Genomic DNA, 21,775 nt, shown 5'->3' with positions numbered 1-21,775 from the left:
AGTTGGGCATGTAGTAATGGGGAGTGATTTGGTGTTACTTATATTAAGCATTAATCTACTTTGGAAGTGCTTTTTAAGTTTGATGATGATTGGATAATATTTGAGTATTTTGATTGTTAATCTTTTTTCTTTTAGAAAATTCTCTTTGATTGTCTTGCTTGATTCCCTGTTGTGATCTTGGACTAGTTTATGTTATACTTTAGGCTGTTCTTGAGGATTTTATGAAATCATTAATCAAGAATTTTAATTTGTATTTTATTTTAACTCTTTGCTGATTGTAAGTCATTTCAGCTGACTAGTTAGTTTTTGAGCAAATTTTTATGTTTTCACTTTGGTTAAAACCTAAAATTGATTGTTTATTATATATATATATAGTAATTAAAGATATAGATATATTATAACTTGATCTTAAAAAATAAATTATTGGTTTAGAAAAAATATATGTAATTTTTATAATGAAGAAAAATAGAAGTTTATATTTAATTTTACATAATCAAGTTAAAAATATCAAAAAATTGCTTTCAGTGATAATTTTCTTTTTAATGAAAAGAGAAGGATGGTAAATAATGTTATTCAATGCTAGTCACTAAAAGAATATGACTTACTTTGATTTATATTACAAAATAGTGTGAGACCATACATATTATAAAAGTGCAAACAAGATACATAACCTTTAAGGCATGTCAGGTTGAAGATTATTATGCTTGTCTCCAAAATTAATAATTCAAGAAGTTGAGGAAAGTGAAGATGGAAAGAGTCCAAAAGAACAAGTCCAAGTGGTTCCTAGTATATATTCCTAATTATTTTTGCATGGTTCACCACTTGAACCAAAATAGAGTTCAAGAGATCAGGTACCCTAACCCTAATGGACAGTAAAGGAAATAAAAATTAATGGATCACTTCATAGTGTTTAGGGCCGGCTCTGTTTAGAAGAACTCCATGACACCCACATATGTGAACAAATCCAAATTAATTAATGCCGAAAATGAAGTGAGGGGAGAAGGAATGCCAAAAGATATTTGCATGTAGTTTCTCTCTTTCAATGGATTGGCATCTACCATTCCATATATATATATATATAGCTTTTGACAATCTTCTTTCAATAGAAGGCCAAATATTCAAGTCATACATATAAACACATGATCTTTTCTTTATTTACTTAATATTTATATGTGAGTGTTTTATTGTAGATTGGAATGCCCATGATTATTAAAATCATGAGGGTAATTAAGGCCAAGGTTTGCAGGTGTAATAAGCAAGTGCTAATTTGCCAATGATTTTGTTCATATATGGATGGTGAGCCGTTTGCTGAATATATCATGTATGAATATGGAACATATGAACATCAACAACATCCCTAAAGTTATCTTTGTAACATTATTTTCCACCTGTGTTACCCTACACAAATTTGCATGGAGTTCACTTCTTGTGATCTTTTTTTTTTACTTGAATTTATCTTTAAGTTTGTTCTTTGCATTGCAGGCTTGTCTATAAAACCCAAATGTCAATGAAATTGATCTAATTAATCTCATAGGAAAATAATATATAAAAAAATATATTATTGAATTAGCATGATCATCAAACCTAAATATGTATATATCTAATTAAGTGGCAGAACTCCACTTCTATATATAGAAGCCTCCTATTTAATTTTTAATCATCAAACCTAAACATTAATTCCATAAGATAGCTCATTAAACAATGCACGTTTGTACTAGTCATTTGAACTGTGAAAAGATGCCAAGAAGATTCTAATCCCAACTAGAAACAACTGTAAAGAAAATATATATATATATATATATATGCATCAAAGATCATATATCTGTATTTCACTAGCTATACAAGGAATGCAACTTACATTTCTCAACTTATATTTTAACTTTCTAAATCATGTTTAACAACATTAAACATAATTCTTTTAAGATTGGCAAACGTAGAAAAATATACACATGTCACATATCTAATTAACATTTGCTTTGCAAGAGTAGAAGGTTTGTGTCATTTTAGACCAATTAATTAGTATATATACAGTATAGTATCACTGTTCAGCTTATATTTGAAAGCTAATTAGAAACATATATAAGCTAATTAGAAATATATATATTCCCTGTACTTATTCTAAAGAAGTTTGGAAGATGGTTTTAAAAACTAGTGGTCTGACAAGGGAGTTGGAGAATGGCAATTTGAAAATAACTATGCTGTCTACAAAATGCAAGAGAAGTGGGTCTTTTTTTTAATCTAAAATATATAAGCAAACAACTAAGAAAGATAGTGACGTGCACAAGCCTCAATAGAGCAAATGGAGACCGAGGGGCCTATATACACGTGGTTGCTGGGACCACCCGTACACAACCATAACTCACATTCCCAGGAATATACCCTCACTTTTTGATTCAAACTCTTACCACTTATTAAGAGTTCTAACATGGACCCAAATATAAATAAACTACTTGGTCATTGGTGCTCCCCATTAATCTATTATGTTACAAATAGCATAGTGTGCTTATTGCCATTATATTGGGGTGAAAGGAAATGTTAGGCTTTTATGGACATGCTAAAACACCTCATTGTATGTATAGACTTCTTGTTGATGCCTTAAGGCTTGCATTGCATGGTCTAAAGGATATCTTTAGGAGATCCAATTAATTTATCTCTTAATTAGAGATAAATATATAGGGTTTGAATATTACTTGTGCTGCTATTTAAGCAAGGTTTGTCTATGTTCTATAGTTTTAATTTGTCTCGTCTTTAACTAGTGAGGTAAAACCCAGATTTGTACTTTTGTACTCATTGTTGATTTAATATATTGTAGCGGTCTTTATTGTTTCTTGGATAAATGAAAATCATACAATTAATTTATGAAAAAAAAAAAAAATCAGTGTTCAACCAATTAAAGTGCTATTCCAAAACATTTTGCATGAGTGCATGATGAAACACAACATGTACAAAGTGTGGTAGGTGTTAAAAATGAATTATAATAAGAATAGAGGGTCCAACAAGTTCAAATTGTTCATTCTCAAGATTAATGTAACATCATGTTCAGAATGGAGAACATGTACAGTAAAAAGTTGCTAGCTATAACTTCTTATGAGCCCTTCCTAGCTAATAATCACACAATTTTAGAATATTAATATTGCGAGATACCTTTCTTAAAGAATTCTCAATGGTTCTTTTCTATATATCAAACAAGGATATGATAAACAGCATCAAATACTCTTCCACTAGTATTACAATGGTTGAAAATGAAAGAATATAACATATATAAATAACTTCTTTACTAACAAAGGAAACAAGTGTGTGGTCCTTTTGCAACTTGATCAGGTCTTTTAAGTTTCTACCTTGTGATACCAATCCTGAAACGGAAAGAGAGAATAAGGGAGGATGAGGAGGAACATTACCATAATATAACAAGCATAGAATATTCTGAATGTATATGGTCAGATTTGTCACCATATTCCTTATCTGAAGTTTTGCAATTAGATAGAAAAAGGTTGTTGAGAAGTATTTGATAACTTGCTAACTCATTGAGAGAGCATAAGCAAGCAATTATAGGAAAACAACAAGGGAACGTGAGTAGTGATTGTGTGATAGTGGTTTTAGCGTTTACATGTGCTGGAACCCTGCTCCATTTACTCCACCGAGACTTATGAATGCATCTGATTTTTTTTAGAAGCTTAGCAGCTCATCTTGGTAAAAAAGACAAAGCAACAACTCTGAGGCAAGCAAATCATAACCTCATACATTTTCAAACATACTTAATTTTCACTATATATACACTACAATATTATGAAACTTTGTCGGTGTCTTCTTTAACAATTGTTAGCATTTACAAACACTGCTAATCACTAGCAAAATCCAGACAATTTATTAAGTGGGTTCAACCTATAAGTATAATATTATTACTTATAATGCAAAATATATATATATATATATACAATTATAGTTAAAAAAAATATAAAAATACAAATAACAAAATAAAATAGAAGAAATCTCATCAAAAACTTATATTCAAAAAATTATTTTAAATAATTAAAAATTGAAACTGATCTTTAAAGTTTAATAAGATTTTTTTAATGTAATTTGAAAAGTGAAGTGAAAAAATATTGCTTTCTCAAGAGTTTAATTTTTTAATTTAAAAAAAAGACTAAAGTTATGATGGTGTCTTCATGATCAAATTAAACAAAATATTAAAAAATAACTAAAAAAATATTTAAAATGAAAAGGATAAAAAGTGGTTTTAGTTTCACTTTTTCTAAAATTATTATTAAAAAAAAAATAAAACATAAAGCCAAAAATATAGGTCTTAAAATACATGCTTTTAAATTTTTAATATTTATATAATAACTCACATGTTTTTATAAAAAGTTTTAATGAATATTACATATTAGCCCCAATTATTTAATTTAATGAGCTCAATTTAATAATTTTTCCAAAACCATATATATATATAATAAATATTTTTAAAATTTTTGTGGGATCATTTGACTCCACAATTCCATATATAGCTCCACCCATGCCGCCAATTGACATGGTTGTATTTTGATAAAACATGACGCCAGCATCGCTGAACGGCCGGGCTTTTTATTTATTTATTTATTTATTTATTTATTGTTAAAATAAACCGCCGCAAAATTCGCCACGGCCAAAATAATTACAACGTTTGACACGGAAATCACTGCTATAACTTGGCTACATTTTATTTACAGACCCTGACAAGCTAAAAAAAAATTTTTCTCCAGCGTTTCATTTGAGACAGTGCCACAAATATACTGCCGTTTATTCGTTGAAACACCACACTGTAGCAGCCGGCATTACCATAGAAACTTCTAGATACTTCATGACAGTGACCACGATGTAGATCGTAGTGTACCACGCAGATCTTATCTTATTCCACCAACTGGAGTATTTTGGATCGTCGGATCGAATCGATCCCTGCCGTTCATTCAACTCTTGTAACCCTATAAATACCCTCTCATTTTGTATACTTTGGAAGATATAGAGGAGAGAAAGAAAAGAGAGAAAGAAAAGAAGAAAGAATAAGAACAACTTAATTCTTCAGGATTTTTGGGTTTTTGGTAAATACTCTGGCTCTCTATTCTTATTACTATCTTTACATTTATAACATATATATTCTTAACACGTTATCAGCACGAATTTGCTCATATGATTTTAATTTTCTTTGACTCATCTAATATATATGTTATATATGTGGAATCCATTTCTAACACTGAATGCAGGAAGGATCGACAGATAATATAATACTAGCAAACCATACATTTTATTCAGTCAACAATACATAAGATTTTCTTAGAAGCATACATAAAAAACATACAGTACTAAAGCCACTAAGGCTAATATTGCCAGTACTTTTAAAATAAACAAGAAAAACACTAATATTATTATTACAATGAGTTTTTCCATCAAATCCAAATTATCAAGCATCATCTTTTCCTAAGTTTTCACGGCAACCCTCTCTCCGGCGATCGTTGACAAAACCTGGTAAAGATCTGTCGAGCCCCTTTTTCTCTTCTCCGACGCCCTTCTCACTACTTCGCCGGCCCCTTCGAGTTTCTCCGTCGGCAACTCGGCCGGCTTTTCTCCGTTGGCCCCCTATTTTCTTCTCTCCCATATTTTTACTTCTTCTTCCCTTTTAAATTATAATCACTTTCAAACAAATTTTAATTCCCAATGCTGCAATAATTGCAATGTATGAACAGTACCGTATACATGAACAGTACCGTATAGATGAATAGTATCGTACATGAACAGTACTGTATATATGAACAGTATAGATGCTTTATGTTTTATTCTGTACTCTCTATTCTAATTACATGTTGTATTATTATTTTGAAGAGAAAATGGCAAATATTGCAAAAAGAGAATTTGAGGCCCTTCAAATCTCGGGGAGCAATTATATATCCTGGAGCCTCGATATCAAGCTCCATCTGAAAGCAAGAAACCTGAGTAAAACTATTGAGGCTAATAACAATGAGCCTAGTGATAATAAGGCGAAGGCCTTAATATTTATAAGGCATCATATTGATGATGGCCTGAAGAATGAATACTTGACCATTGAGGATCCACAGGAATTGTGGTTATCCCTGAAAGAGAGATTTGAACATCTCAGAATGGTCTACTTGCCCAAAGCACGCAATGATTGGTCAAGCCTCAGGTTTCAAGATTTTAAAAGCGTGCAAGAATATAATTCCGAGCTATTTAAAATTGTTTCAGTACTTCGTCTCTGTGGAGAAACAGTGATAGAAGGAATGATGCTCGAGAAAACATTTACAACATTTCACGCACGAAATGTTATATTACAACAACAATATAGAGAAAAGAATTTTACAAAATTCTCTGAATTAATTTCTTGTCTCCTTGTGGCGGAGCAAAACAATGAATTGTTGATGCAGAATCATCAATCTCGACCATCTGGATCAGCACCACTGCCAGAAATTAATTTTGGGCAAAGAAGATGGCGTGGTCGCGGTGCTAGTTTTAAAAACCGCGCGTATCTGAGGAAATTATGGTGGTCGAGGACTACGCGGTCGTGGTGGGGGCCGAAATAATATCGGACCACGCGATAACAGAATTGATGTACATCAACAGAAGCAACAAAGCCACAAGATGGGGTTAGAGACAAAGAAAGATACATGCTATCGTTGTGGCCTGGAAGGTCATTGGTCCAGAATTTGCAGGACCCCAAAACATTTTGTCCATCTTTACCAAGAATCACTTAAAAACAAGAAAGGTAAAGATATTGAGACAAATTTTGCTGACAACCCCATAGTTGATCCAATTGAGGATAATTCCATAAATAATTTAAATGTAACTGAAAATACATATTTAGATATGTCGATTTCCTTATAGACTAGTTTTGTAATATGTCTTTATGTTTTATTAAATTATGTTTTTTTCTTTTGTTTTTGTTAGAATATGGGTCGATGATGAATCGCATTATTGATTCATGGACAACGCATACTATTTTGACTAGAAAAATATATTTTATATCCTTATCAATGAGAAAGGCATATATAGCCACAATAGCAGGGTCATCAGACCTGGTTGAAGGTTCTGGAGAAGCAGCATTGATGTTGCCAAATGGAACATCCTTGCAGATGAAAAATGCTCTCTATTCCCCTAAGTCTAGGAGGAACCTTTTAAGCTTTAAAGATATACGTCTCAATGGATATCATTTAGAGACGGTTGATAAGGAAGGAAAAGAATATCTTTATATTACACAAGTTATTTCATGCCAAAAACGTGTACTTGAAAGCTTTCCCTGTATATCCTCAGGATTATATTTTACACGTATTAAAGTGATGGAATCACATACGGTATTAACCCGGAAGGTTAATGACCCAGAGATATTTAAAATATGGCATGAAAGACTTGGACATCCGGGTGCTATTATGTTGCGCCGGATTATTACTAGTTCTCATGGACACCCACTGAAGGATTATAAAAATCCTAACACATAATGAATATGCAGTATTCAGGCATGTTCGATGGGAAAGCTAATAACCGGACCTTCTATAACAAAGGTGATGGTGAATCTCCTAAATTTTTAGAAAGAATACAAGGAGACATTTGTGGACCAATACATCCGTCGTATGGACCATTTAGGTATTTTATGGTTTTAATCGATCGCATCGACTAGATGGTCCCATGTTTTCACTCACATCTCACAAGGAATGTAGCATTTGCAAGGTTATTAGCACAAATTATCGAGGGCTTAAAGCACAATTTCGAGATTATCCCATAAAAGACAATTGGTCTTGATAATCGTTTGGTGAATTTTCATCAAAAATCATTTTATGATTATTGTATGGCGGTTGGAATACATGTTGAGCATCCAGTGGCTCATGTACATACCCAAATTGGGTTAGCGAGTCGTTAATTAAAAGACTCAGATTATTGCCCAGTCGATGTTATTAAGGACGAAGCGCCTACAAGTGCGTGGGGTCATGTCTATTTTGCATCTGCAGACTTTTAATCACGGATCCGACCCACTGCATGTAATTTATATTCACCACACCAACTTGTTATGGGTAAAGAGCCTGATATTTCATATATAAGAATATTTGGTTGTAGCGAGTATATGTGCTAATACCACCACCAAATCGTACAGAAAATGGGTCCATACGAGACTTGGTATATATGTTGGTTATGATTACCCTTGATTATACGATATTTAGAACCATTAACGAGGGATGTATTTCTTGCAAGATTTGCGATTGTCATTTTGATGAAGCTATCTTCCCTGCATCAGGGGGAGAAATGATTACTCAAAATGAGCCAAAAGAAATGAATGGAATGCATCACGATTACATACATATGATCCTCGTGCCAATGAATGTGAACTTGAAGTTCAAAGGATCATTAAATTGCAAAAATATTACAAATGAAATACTGATGCATTCACCGATACTAAAATGGTAACTAAATCATATATACCAAATTTGCGAATGCTCTACTCGCAAGATTGAGATTCCTAAGAATCCATTGAAAGAAAAATCAAGTAGAAAAATAAACCACGACAAAAAGCGTGGAAGACGATTGGTGCCAAAGATTCGACTCCTAGAAAAAGGAAGCAGAAAAATAAAGATAAGGATCTCCCATGTGAAAAGGGAGAGGAAATTATAAAACCCTCAGAACAAGTTAATGAAGAATCAATGGGGGATGATATTTCTGAAAATGTTGAAAATTCAATTTGCTATGTAGATGATGGTCGAAAGATTGAATCGGCATGAGACCGAAATAAATGATATATTCATCTACGATGTGGCTACGAGATATAGAAATAAATCGCGATAATGATCCGAGCCACGATCCATTGAAGAATGTCGACAAAGAAATGATTGGCCAAAATGGAAAAGAAAGCTATCCAGTGAGGCTAAATTCCTATCAAAAGCGTGAGGTGTTTGGGCCGATGAGTGCCAACACCGTAAGGGATAAAACCGATCGGTTATAAATGGGTGTTTGTGAGAAAAAAAGAAATGAAAAATAATCAAATTATGAGATACAAAAGCAAGACTGGTTGCTCGAGGTTTTTCTCAAATGCTCGCTATTGATTATGAAGAGACATACTCTCTGTAATGGATGGAATTACTTTTTCGATTTTTAATTGCCATGGCGAGAAGTAATAAATTAGATATCGCGAGTTGATGGATGTTGTCGCGACGATATCTGTATGGATTACTTGAAAATGACATATATATGAAAATTCTGAAGGATATAGAAAAACAAACATTACAAATAATCATCATTTATACTCTATTAAATTACGAGAGATCTCTTTATGGGTTAAAAACAATGCAGGGCCGGATGTGGTATAACAGTCTCGATGAATATCTTATAAAAGAAGGATACCAAAATGATAGTATATGTCCATGTGTGTTTATTAAAAAGTTATACTAACGGTTTTTGTTGTGATAGCGAGTATATGTGGATGATTTAAATCTTGTAGGCACTCCTTCGAAATTCAGAATCGCAGAGATCATATCCGAAAAAGAATTTGAAATGAAAGATTTGGGAAAGACCAAATTACGTCTAGGTATACAAATCGAGCACTTATCCTCGGGAATATTTGTGCATCAATCAACCCTATACGAGAAAAGGTCTGTGAAGAGATTCAATATGGAGAAGGCTTATCCATCGAGATGCCCTATGGTCGTCCGAACTCTTGATGTTCGGGAAAGATCCATTTCACCCACCGGGAAGAAGGAGAGATCATTCTTGGTCCGAAAACTCCATATTTAAGCTGCAATCGGTGCATTAATGTATCTTGCAAAATAATACTGAGACCGGATATAGCTTTTTGCGATGAAATCTTCTAGCAAGATACGCTCTACACTCGACACGAAGACACTTTGGAAAGGAATAAAAGATGTGCTACGTTATTTACGAGGAACTACGGATCCGGGTTTATTCTATCGACATGAGTCTTCATCCAACCTCACGGTGTTTCATCGATCGTTTGAGTATCCGTCGATCCTCGTAAAGGGCGATCTCAAACCTGGATACATGTTTTCTTACAATAGTACAAATTTATCTCATGGCGTTCCACAAAACAAACTCTTACTGACTACTTCATCAAATCATGCTCGAAATTCTAGCTCTCCATGAAGCAAGTCGTGAATGCCAATGGTTACGATCTATGATTGGGCGTATACAGATCATCCCTGCAAATTACCATCGGTAACAACAAATGCTACGAGTAATTTATGAAGACAACAATGCTTGTATTTCTCAAATACAAGGAGGTTATATTAAAGGTGATGTAGCGAAACATATATCACCAAAATTTTTCTACACTCATGATCTCCGAAAAGAAGGCGTTATAGAAGTTCAAAAGATTCAATCCAGGTGAGAATCAAGTCGATCTATTCACAAAAATCACTTCCTAAGTGCATTCACCAAAGACTTATATACAAAATCGGGATGAGAAGACTTAAGGATGTAAGTACTTTCTGATATAAGTTAAAAAGTTATTTATTTGAGGAGACTACTCTTTTTCCATTTGCCAAGGTTTTTGTCCCAATGGCTTTTTCCGATGCAAGGTTTTTAATGAGGCAAGAACTCCTCAAATGTGCGAGGATAGTGTACTCTTTTTTTCCTTAGCGAGGTTTTTATCCCATCGGGTTTTTCCTAGCAAGGTTTTAACGAGGCATATCCTTTGGTCGTAGGCATCCAAGGGGGAGTGTTATAAACAAATATTTTTAATGGATGCCCCATCATGTAGCATTCCACATTGTAGCTGTACGGCATTACTACAGAACTTCTGAGACATCAGTAGAATGCCATGGTACATGTGAGTAGCACGTCACGATCACATTATTCCACCAACCAGGGTATTTTGGACCGTCGGATCGAATCAATCCTGGCCGTTCATTCAACTCTTGTAACGCTATAAATACCCCTTTATTTTGTATACTTTGGAAGATATAGAGAAGAGAAAGAAAAGAAGAAAGAAGAAGAACAACTTAATTATTCAGGATTTTTGGGTTTTTGGTAAATACTCTGGCTCTCTATTCTTGTTACTATCTTTACATTTATAACATATATATTCTTAACACTACTTTAATTTTTACACATTTTTTTGCCTAACCCCTCGTAAGCCTGAATTCATCATTTGAACTAAAAATAAACATAAACCGATAAATAATAAACCATTCAAATATATGAGACGAAACCAATTTAAAAATCATGAACATCATGCGCAACCACAAGTTATTACCAACCATGACACAAAATTATGAAAAAAAACCTTCATATACCATCACCATTCATAGTTCATCCATCACAAAAACAAAAACAAAAACAAAAACATGTCTCCAGCCTCCAAACTACTGGAAGTGCCATCACTGAGAGCCTGGAGACGGTTTCTGCAATTATAATTTAAAATATTAAACAATAGTCATAAATACAATAATATTTTAATTTCCAATTACTTGAGATCATGAAGTAGAAGTAGCATATATTAGTCTCAGGGATCTCAGGTCCAGTAGATTGATTCTATAATTAGAATTAAATGTTTAGCATATAGAAATGAAGACAATAATAATTTACAAGTTTGAAATACCTGAGATTGTGAAGTTGGGCCACCTATGTCAGGAAAGGGAAAATTAGCTCCAGGGAACTGATTTTGCAAGAACGTAACAAGAATCTTGTACTGAACGCGTTCTCGCTCACGTTCTTCTTCCAGTTGTTGGATTCTCTGCTCCATTTGATGTAATTGATCTCTGCACTCAGTTAAATGATTGCTTGATGCTGTGGTGTTGCGGCTACTTGAATATCTGCAATAGTTCGTAGCCATTGGATCCAATCCAAGTCCTACTTGAGTTTCAACCATTTCCCCTTCCCTGTCAACAAATTTTTCATTTGTCTTTTCCTGCGTGCAAGGAAAAAAGCTTTTAACCATTATGTGATTTCAAAAGAAACAACTAGAATGAAGAATATTGAAGAAATAATTACAACTATAATTTTCTGAGTTTCTACATTCACATGAAATTCATCCTTTTTTTGTATAAGTTGTTTTGAAAATTTTAAAACAACAAAGTTTAACCGTATAGCAAATCCTCCAAAAATTTAAAAAGCAAGGAACATTGGATCTTGAAAGACATCACAATTTCTTACCCTTTCTTTTTCTTTTCTTGCAAAACGTTTCAAACCAGAGGTGTGTGTATATTTTTGTTGCTTTCTAGATGCAATCCCAACTTCTGATTCCTGTATAATGACATGTATATTAAATGATACATAAATAAGAAATCATAATTTTAATGACAAGAAAAAAAAAAATTATCCTAACCTCCCCTTTCTTCGAATACCAAAAATCAACTAACTCTTCCCACTGCCATCTAATGGTCCCTTCTGGATGCTTTTCTTTGTTCGCCTGCAGTCCATCTTCTATTTTGAAATGTCGTTTTTTCAAATCATATTTGTAGTCTTTCCATTTTTTCCCAAAAGACTTAAGCACATAGTCTTTCGGAATATCAAGAACAAACCGCAACTGTTTGTGAACATCATAGATAATTTGAGTTTAGTATTATAACCCTAATAACATTTATTGGATTGTAATAATAACACAAATTTAAGTATGTGTTAATACCTCAATGAAGTTTAACAATTCCTCCTTTCAATGTTTTTGGCACTTCATGCCAACTCTCATATTGAACGCCAATTCTCTGACTAGATCGAGCAAGCATACCTAAAAACTGAAAAAAATAGTTGTGCCTCAGGTCCCAATTGGTTGCCCCAGACAGTTTGCACTAACCAAAACTCTCTCCTCTTGGGGTAATGCCCACAACTCCTTCAAAGTTTGGCTTTTTTTCGTGTGCCGTCCCGTGCTATCAACTATAATTATTGATGTACCCACTAGATAATTAGAATATCTTCACTGACTTATCAAAAAGCTAAAGTTGAAATTCAAGATCACAAATTACCTGTATTTACATTAACTGCTTCAGTGACGACTTCCGCATTTTCCAATATGTTGCCATTGTCTCGGTTTGCATCTTCCTCATTGTGATTTGAATCAACTGAAGATGAATGAATTGAGCAGCAAGGCCGAGCAGCAGGAAATGGATCAGGTAATGGATCAGATTCGTCAGGATCATCACTTGAAGTAGCATCATTGGTAGTGGTGCCATCGTTCGAAGTAGCATCATTAGTAGTGGTGTCAGACCGGATCATTTTCATGTCCTTCAATTTTAATTCCAGTAACTTGATGTTTTCTGCATCATACAAAAAACTCAAAATAAATATGTGACTGATTAAAGCATGAAAAAAAAAGTATATCACATATGTTCTTTGCAACATACAAAAACTCAAAATTAATTTTATTTTTATACCAGATCAATTCAAGCATGTAGCAAACATGCAGATAGGAAGTTTTAAGAATTATGCATGACAATTATAGCTTTAATCACCCACACCTTTTGATGTCACAAACCTATTTTGAAAACTTTAAAAGCTATACGTCTCCAAGTTGACAGTACATGAATGTTTAGAACTCACTAGAGTTGCTTATTGTCAAGATCTTTTAGTTTTCAACTCTGAGAGCATGGCTTAAGCTGTTAAAGCTTTTGGTTAGGTTTTTGTTAAGAAAATCTCTTGTAAATTTGTACAAGACAAGCAATGCTTTATAATGAGACACATCAAACATAAGCGGCACATGAAGCAAGTGGGCTAGGAATGGATTTAATAGAAAGGCAATCATGTACTGGTAATACTGTTTGCTACATCACCATTCTTAATTTTGATAGTATTGTTGGACAAGTTCAGAGGATGACCATATTCTATAAGGCAAAATCATCAGTATTGTTATAATATCTTATATAACCGGTAAATCATTACAATTTTTATTTCACAAGGCATATGAGTTGGGTTGAATCAACAAGAATGATGGCTTATCATACTATTTCATTGGTCTAAAGTTGTCCCCTACTAGGTAAATAAATCAATCACATCATGCTTACAAAAGCTTTCAAAAGGAATAAACTCACATCATATAACAATCAATCACTCACTAAATTTATAAAATTTATAAGTTCCAGACTGAGCTATAATGCGTTGTATTATATTGCAATAGTATTGTCATACTTATAGCCAGGACACAGTACATGATGTGCTAATTAATTAACAAAGAAACAGCTCCATAATTCATCCACATCGGCGCAATGTAAAAGCCTAAATTAATGGAAGTTTGCTGCCAAAGCACCCTCAAAAGCCTTATGTTGGGGTGAGTATAAATTAGCTGTATAAGTTAGTTTTTTCTCACACAATCATTCTACAAAAAGGCATTTATTTTTTCCCCCTTTTTCCATGGGACAGTAACAATAAGAAACAAACATTTCATCTGTCAGCTATAGCTTCACAAGACTGAATCCAGCCTTGTCTTCTTATTCATAGGCCAGTTGAATGAGGCCCAATATGTATTAAGCATGCAGGCACACATCCTGGCCTGTCAATTTGATTTGTACTCTATGAACTGTTTCTTTATCATTAATAAATTTTGCTCAATTATCATCATTTCCACTTAACTGAAAACCCAATGCCTAGATCAGAAACTTACCTATCTTTGAGCACCCTCCAAGAAGCTCTAGTGGCAATCAGAAAAACAAGCAAAACAAAAATCCCTCTCATGGCTTCAAATGAATCACCAGCCTAGACAAAATTATAAAAATAAAAAAAATAAATCTGAATTACCAGATGACAAACATAGAAAAGAGATGAAGGCAACACCATTCCATCTCCTAACTTCAAACAGCATCTAGATGAGCTTAAACCATGAAAAAAATATCTGTGTTTTCATCTCTTCTATACAAAGAGAAATATAAAATGCTAGGTGATTACCAAAAAGGACCACTTTCTCTTTAGGCCAAGCACCACTTGAACTCAACCTTACTTCAACTCTGATGTACCAGCCAATTAATGCATAAAAGAGATGAAAGTAATATCTTTACCTCTCGCTGATCCTTGTCCTCCTCCTTCTACCAGCTATTAGCTGAGCTTAAAGCCTGAGGAGGAAAAAAAAAACAACTTTTAAATGCAAGGGATGATGAACAACACCGCTTATTTCTCTGTATCAGAAAAGAACAAAGGTCTTATGGGATTTCTCTTCACTGTAAAAACCGTTTCTTTTAATGAAAATTGGAAAAAATGGATAAGAAGCCTCAGAGCATGCTTTCTCTTTGCTGTAAAAATGAATCTAGCTTTCCATCAAAGTTCATTCTGCCATTTTAGACATGCACAGGACCACTCCCATAAGTAGTCTTCTTCATTAAAAAATTTGGTTTCAGATATTGTGCAACAAATAATCTTTAAGATGTTAGATCAAATATGATGCCAAAGCTGTGGTTGGAGGGACCTTTGAAGTTTGAATGGCATGTGCTATGTTTCCCACTCCCAATGGCAATGAACAATTAATTATCCAGGTTTTTATTATTCAGATTATAATCCAAACAAACATAAATGGATTCTAATTCAATTCCTGAGATATATATATATATATATATATAATTAAAAATAATTGGCAATTGTCAAGATGCAATGTGAATGGGAAACAAAGAAGGAGATGTGAAGAGAATACTAATTAAAGTGTCAATAACTAGTTGCTTTTTTTAATTAAGGTACTATAAGTAAAGTTAGCGGAGTATCACAAGAGCATGGGCCTCCACCATCATGTGAGCCTATGGTCAAGGTCATTGTCCCTTAGTGTTCTGCCAATGAATATTCACACACTTTATACAAGGGCATACAATCATATCATCTTGACTCGAGTTATCAAATGCAAAAATTGAGAAATTCTTCAACTCCGTCAAGATATTCTTAACTCAATCTTGATTTATGCATCCAACTCTTATCCAATTTTTCTTTAATATATTAAAAAATTAATTAGATTCTCATAAATTATATCATAGTTCATCTAAAAATTATTCATTTTAATTTAACACATTATTTTCAGTCAATGTTATTTATGTGTGTATGTTCTATTAAAATATTTAATAATAAACCTAAACTTCTACGAAAACAGTGTAGTTATTCACCATGTGTTAGTAGGGATTGCTTTAATATCGCTGACTTGGGTAAGATCATTAAATAGCATCAGTCATAAAAATTCACATAAGAATGAAAAGAATTAAATCCAATAGTTTAAATAAAGAAAAAGACTTGCATGAACATTTAAAAATAGAAATATAGTAATATTCAATGTCAAGTTGAAAACAGAAATATAGTAATATTCAAATCAAACACCATAGTCAATGTCATAGAAGAAAATTTCCAAGATCAATCAAACACCACATCAGTGTCATAGAAGAGGATCAAATTCAGTGCAGTAAAAAACGGAAAAAAAAAAAACCTCTAATTTTATGATTTCTTCCTTTTTTTTCTTGTTCGCATCCTCCCACTCTCTCCAAATCTAACCAAAGATCTGCAGTTTTGGCGAGGATTTATGATAAAAGTTTGTGCACAATCGATTGAGAATCAACAATTTATGAATAAAAGTTCTCTATTTTTCTTATACACTTCAATGACTTCATAAATAGAACCAACAGTTTATGAACCAACAGTTTATGCATAAAAAAGAACCAAATCCTAAAATTGTCAATGAGAATCAATGTCATCTTGAAAATTGAAATTTAGTAATGTTGAAAAGATAGGGGTGTGAATATGTGCAGAAATCACACAAACCTCTATAGCATTAGTGCCAGGTATTCTATCATTTGAGTTAGCAGGTGACATACGCCAACCAACATAAACTTGCCCAAAACCCCCTTTTCCTAGCTTCCTTTCAATTTTATACACAGGTGAATTGCCAATTTGGATCTGTTGCCAAAGAAAAGCCTTGGATGAAAAGATAAGCGAATGCATTGGATGAAAAAAATGTATGGCACATGCAATACTACTGTTAGGGAAAAAGACATTATGAAGAAAAGAAACTATTTTAGGTATGACTACAACAAAGGTTCAATGGAAATTTTAATAATTCAACCAAATATAATCATTGTTAGAAAAACATTCATGGGAGGTTTACCAAAAGGAAAGCATGAAATAAAAAAGGAAAATTCAACTTAAGACATGTCCTTGAGAATCAAACAAATAAATCCTGCAAATCTTCAGAGACAGGTTCATAATAACACAGATGAAATATAAGTGAATTTTACACCTGACCAATAGGAGATATTTTACGATTACTTAAAAATACCTTCGCCTAAGTTACACGTACATTTGTGAGGAAGGGCACATCTAAGATCAAGAGACAGTTCATAGACTACACCAATTTTGCAACTGAATGAACCGAAGTGCAATCCTTTTTCTCCAATTGCAACCCTTATTCTCCTGCAAAGTTACAAGCGCCTTCAAATCCCTTTGTTTTCATTTGTTTGGACAATGTTTGATAGAAAGGAAATCAAACTTGGTCCAAACTAAGAAAAATAAGTGCTAATTAAGAGCCTATTCCATATATGTGGAGGGCCATATATATATATATATAAAGCTAAATATCTAATATATATGCATTGAGGTAATTAATAAGAGCAGAAATGTGAAATCAATATGAAAGTACGGAAATTCTGATGTTTTAGACTATTGTTTTCTTCACATATAACAACTTGAGTAGAAGCAAGAGTATCGATGCCTTCAACCTCTGAATTTACTTATACTTTTAGAAATATAAATATCTTAATAATGCAACAAGTTTAAACAATAATAACTTGAGAAGGTTTTGGAAACTTGCACAATGTTAATGGCTTTGTGTTCTTCAATTGAGCTTGAAATGTTCTCTTCTTCTTCACAAAAAATTAATTTAATTGTAACTGTGAAAAAGTCAAGAATTCCATATGTGACCTGAGAGAGAGAGGGAGGCATAATTTGAACAATTAAATAAAAGCTCATGAAACTATAAATCAGGATTTAATTCATTTACTTATCAGAACTGAAGATCATCAAGCAACATAAAGGTTTGCAAATGAAAATTATCATGATAAACTAGTGCTTCAATATTGTCTTCAAAAAAATTCTGCTATGGAAAAAGGTTTTAGTCGATAATTTTTAGCCCGTTTAGCAATGCTATGATTGTGCAAGTGATTTATTTGAACCTTACAAATACGTTATCAAATTCCTTTTCAATGATATGTAAACCAACTGAAAATAAAATTCATCAACATGATAACTTGCATTTAAGTTTAATTGTTCTAAAAGGGGCATACTTTTGAAAGCAAAAGATACTAATTATGTACACATAAATAAAATTTGACAAGTTTTATCCTTTATTTTCCTTTTCTTTTCTACTTAATCTTAACACACTAGAAAATGGAAGTTGAAATATATATATATATATATATATATATATCATCACTCAAATCAAAAGAGCAGCCATAGAAAATCTCTCAAATCAAAAGGACAATAGCATCATCCGATGAAGAATTAATGGTCAATTCTATTTATCTCTCTACTCCAGGAATTTCAACTCATCATGAATGAATGCGAACTAGGTTTGACGAAATATTTAGAAACACCACAAATCAACATGCAAAGTAATTTTAGAATAAATTGAGTGATTATTTTCAAAGCAAAATATCATCTATAAGAAAGCTCAAATTATTTAAAAATATAAAAGTACAAAGAATTATGCTATACTGTCGCTTTTCCTAGATTAGTACATGTATTTTTGAACACTTACAAGAAGTAAAATCAAAACCACAGCAACCACATAATAAATAGATTGAAAAAAATGCATCCAAATAGGAACAACAAGAAAATTTCATAAACTGCAAACTCAGGGAGGTCCCAGAGCATGCCCAATTATGCATCAAATTTGTATTCAGATTTAGCTTATAATCAACTACCTCTGATCTCAAATAATGAATACTAATCAAGTTCTCAGATCTGGGCAGAATATTTGCACATCTGGGCAGGATTATAAGTTAGAGGTTTCATTATTTGTGATTCATGTTCAATTTTCTATGGTCTTAATCTTTTGTAATACCTCCAACATTAATGCAGCCCCATTCTAATTGATTCGAGGTCAACAAGGGTGCTTCATTTTAATTTGCTTGATGAAATTTAGTGAATATATTGCTTCTAATCTCAGGTTTTTCTTAGAATAAAGAAACAAGAATACTAAGGAGCCTTATCTATTATATTAAGTATCTTAATTTTTTAGTTGTTCTTTCATTGTCTGGAGAGTGGAAATGGCAAAATTTGTAGGAATATGTGCTGCTTGAAGTTTGTTCCTGATTGTTTTTGGTAAATGCTGAATCATTGATACAGGGATAAAAATGGCTCTTAATATTTTTATAGATCATAGAACTGTTGCTTTGATGATCGCATTTTTCTTTTAGGTTTGCAGAAAGCAGTAGGATATAGAGGTCCTCTTATCGCTGTTTTGCCTGCCTTCCCAAGTATCAACTGAGCAATTATAGGCAGTTGCATGCTCCTTTCTTCATGCAATTCACCATTTCCTCTGCATGTTTCTCATATCCAGCTTTGAAGACAAATTTAATCACCATTTAATAGGGATATTCCACTTGTTTCTTACTTCCGATTTTTGGAAGGACAAATCCTATTTATGTCTATGGGATCCATTAATGAAGCCTCTTAAACTAAACTAACTTGCTTATGATCATAATTACAAATAATGAATACTAATCAAGTTCTCACATGAATCATTAAAGAAGTTCACTCCACTAAACATTGTCTGATATTAAAATAAGACATACATAATAATAAATAAACATTAAACAAAAAATTCACATGATTGGGTATCACTTTAAACTTGGAAAGCATGAACAATGTGTGGACAAAACAAGTTTTGCCACTGAAAAAGGAAAAACAAAAAGAGAATCACAATGATCTAACAATGATTTTTCCCCTATACTTCATAAATTTTATGTTTCATAAACATAACTACTAGCCATGTCAACTATGCATACAGTTTCACAAGACTTGCCATGAAAAGTGCATGATCACAGCTCAGTTAGGAAGTGATTCATTTTAAGTTCATTAACTAGCACATCCAAATCTTATCTTTGAACCATTTAAGTACTATTCTTGAAAAACTTAATTTAGTACACAAACCCGATCTGTCTTTGAAGTCCATAGAATTTATCTCAATTCCATGCATTAAATTCATTAATGTTCTTCAACCAGCTTATGAATTTTCTTCTCATGTTAGTTGCACAGACTTTAAAGCTCAACAATGGCAGAGCCATTATAATATGCACTTCTTGATCAAAGAATTTGGTATAAAATGAATTGTTATATTTAGTATTTAAGTGAACATAATCACTGATAACTTTTTGGTCCACCAACAGTTTTCAGCCTTTTCCACTGATGAAGTAGCAAACAGAAGGCTCTGCTTGCACATCAATAGAATGGTTTCAATGAAGAAATTCATGAGTATGTCTATTTATTAAATATTCTATGTCTACTTTCTTTGTCTCATTCATTTAATTTTGGTTTACAGATAATCTTTCATGCATTTACATACATAAACATAAAATTTATGTTTCCAAACTATATTTTCACAATTCTAACTCCTGAACAATTCACAAGAAACATCTAATAGTAGACTAATTCATCATCAAATTATCCTGAAAACCATTCATGATACATATATAAAGAAATTAAGCAGCACCAACGCCACCAAAGAGCAATTTTTAACTTAAAAAACAGCAAACTGAAATAAATAGACCTAGATATTCATCCACACTATAATCTCAAACAAAAAGGCGCAGCTCCATAGTGAGATAAACAGAATAAAAACCACAAAAACCAGCTCAATTTTTCAAAATCTTCACCAATAGAGAGAGAGATAGGAGTATACCAGCAAGTAAGGCTTGATGGCGAGGGAGAAGAAAGACGAAGACAGCGACGTCGAAGTCCACCACTGCCGATTTTCTGCTGGAGAAGAAGGAAACGAAGCTCAGACAGGCGATTGGAGGACCAAAACCCTAACACAATAAAAACCCGATTCAAAGACCAAATTCGCCATTGATCTACATTGAAGAGCAAGATCTAACCTTGAGATTCTGACCAGAAATTAGCTTCGATTTGGAGAAAATTTTTTAGGGTTAGCGATGAGGTTTCGGCGAAGAGGAAGGAACTTTAGTAGGAATTTTTAGATTATAAAAATTAATTTAAAATTTTTTGACACACATATATTTTTATTCTAATATTCTTGCCGGCGTCTTTTTACAAAAAAACATGCCGCAAATAATCTTTCTTTCCTCTTTAGCTTCCGCCAAGTATTTTTGGGACGTTTTGCAAACAAAAGCGCCGGCCAAATGATAAAAATTGATGGTTTTTTTATTATTATTATGAGAAATACAACTAATGTGACTATTTTTTTTTTATATTAGAGTTTAAATCATAATGGCATATTTCTATGTGAGGAATAGTTGTGGGCAGATAATCTCAACATTTATATATATATATATATATATCAAACATCATCTGCGGACGTTACGAACGTCCGCAAATGATGTACAGTAATTTTAATAGGGTTGGACGACTACGATTGATTCAGTTACTGTGCTAAAATTGATTGGATGGTTCAAATTAAAAAATACCGTAGATCCCACTTTTTCATCGTGCTTTATAAATAGTATACGAGTTATCGTCGTGAATAGAGCGAGTGTCCGGATTGGATTAATCCAACGGCCAATATCAACGTTTACATATTACAAATCTGTGAACGTAGACAAATGATATATCCTCATATATATATATATATATATGCAGATTCTAACCTCACTTGCTTTATCAAGATTTA

General features: G+C 32.8%; 1 long non-coding RNA gene across 4 annotated transcripts; it reads right to left on the bottom strand.

Moving 5' to 3' along the window:
* Positions 1-11,252: 11,252 nt before the first annotated feature.
* On the bottom strand, positions 11,253-21,123 carry LOC120280886. 4 transcript variants are annotated; one of them, XR_005542430.1, is made up of 11 exons: positions 21,024-21,123; positions 20,828-20,954; positions 17,228-17,340; positions 16,693-16,827; positions 14,964-15,017; positions 12,942-13,232; positions 12,608-12,852; positions 12,308-12,508; positions 12,136-12,225; positions 11,582-11,890; positions 11,253-11,384 (listed from the first exon to the last, which is right to left on the bottom strand). It is a non-coding gene; the product is annotated as an uncharacterized LOC120280886 (long non-coding RNA). The 4 variants fall into 4 exon arrangements; XR_005542433.1 differs by having other exon boundaries at positions 12,608-12,706; XR_005542432.1 differs by having other exon boundaries at positions 20,828-20,901; positions 21,024-21,107.
* Between the last annotated feature and the right edge of the window lie 652 nt (positions 21,124-21,775).

Source organism: Dioscorea cayenensis, chromosome 17 (genome assembly GCF_009730915.1).
Source record: "Dioscorea cayenensis subsp. rotundata cultivar TDr96_F1 chromosome 17, TDr96_F1_v2_PseudoChromosome.rev07_lg8_w22 25.fasta, whole genome shotgun sequence".
Taxonomy (NCBI): Eukaryota; Viridiplantae; Streptophyta; class Magnoliopsida; order Dioscoreales; family Dioscoreaceae; genus Dioscorea; species Dioscorea cayenensis.
Note: the sequence above shows the minus strand (reverse complement) of the source record. Positions and strands in the feature narration are given on the sequence as shown.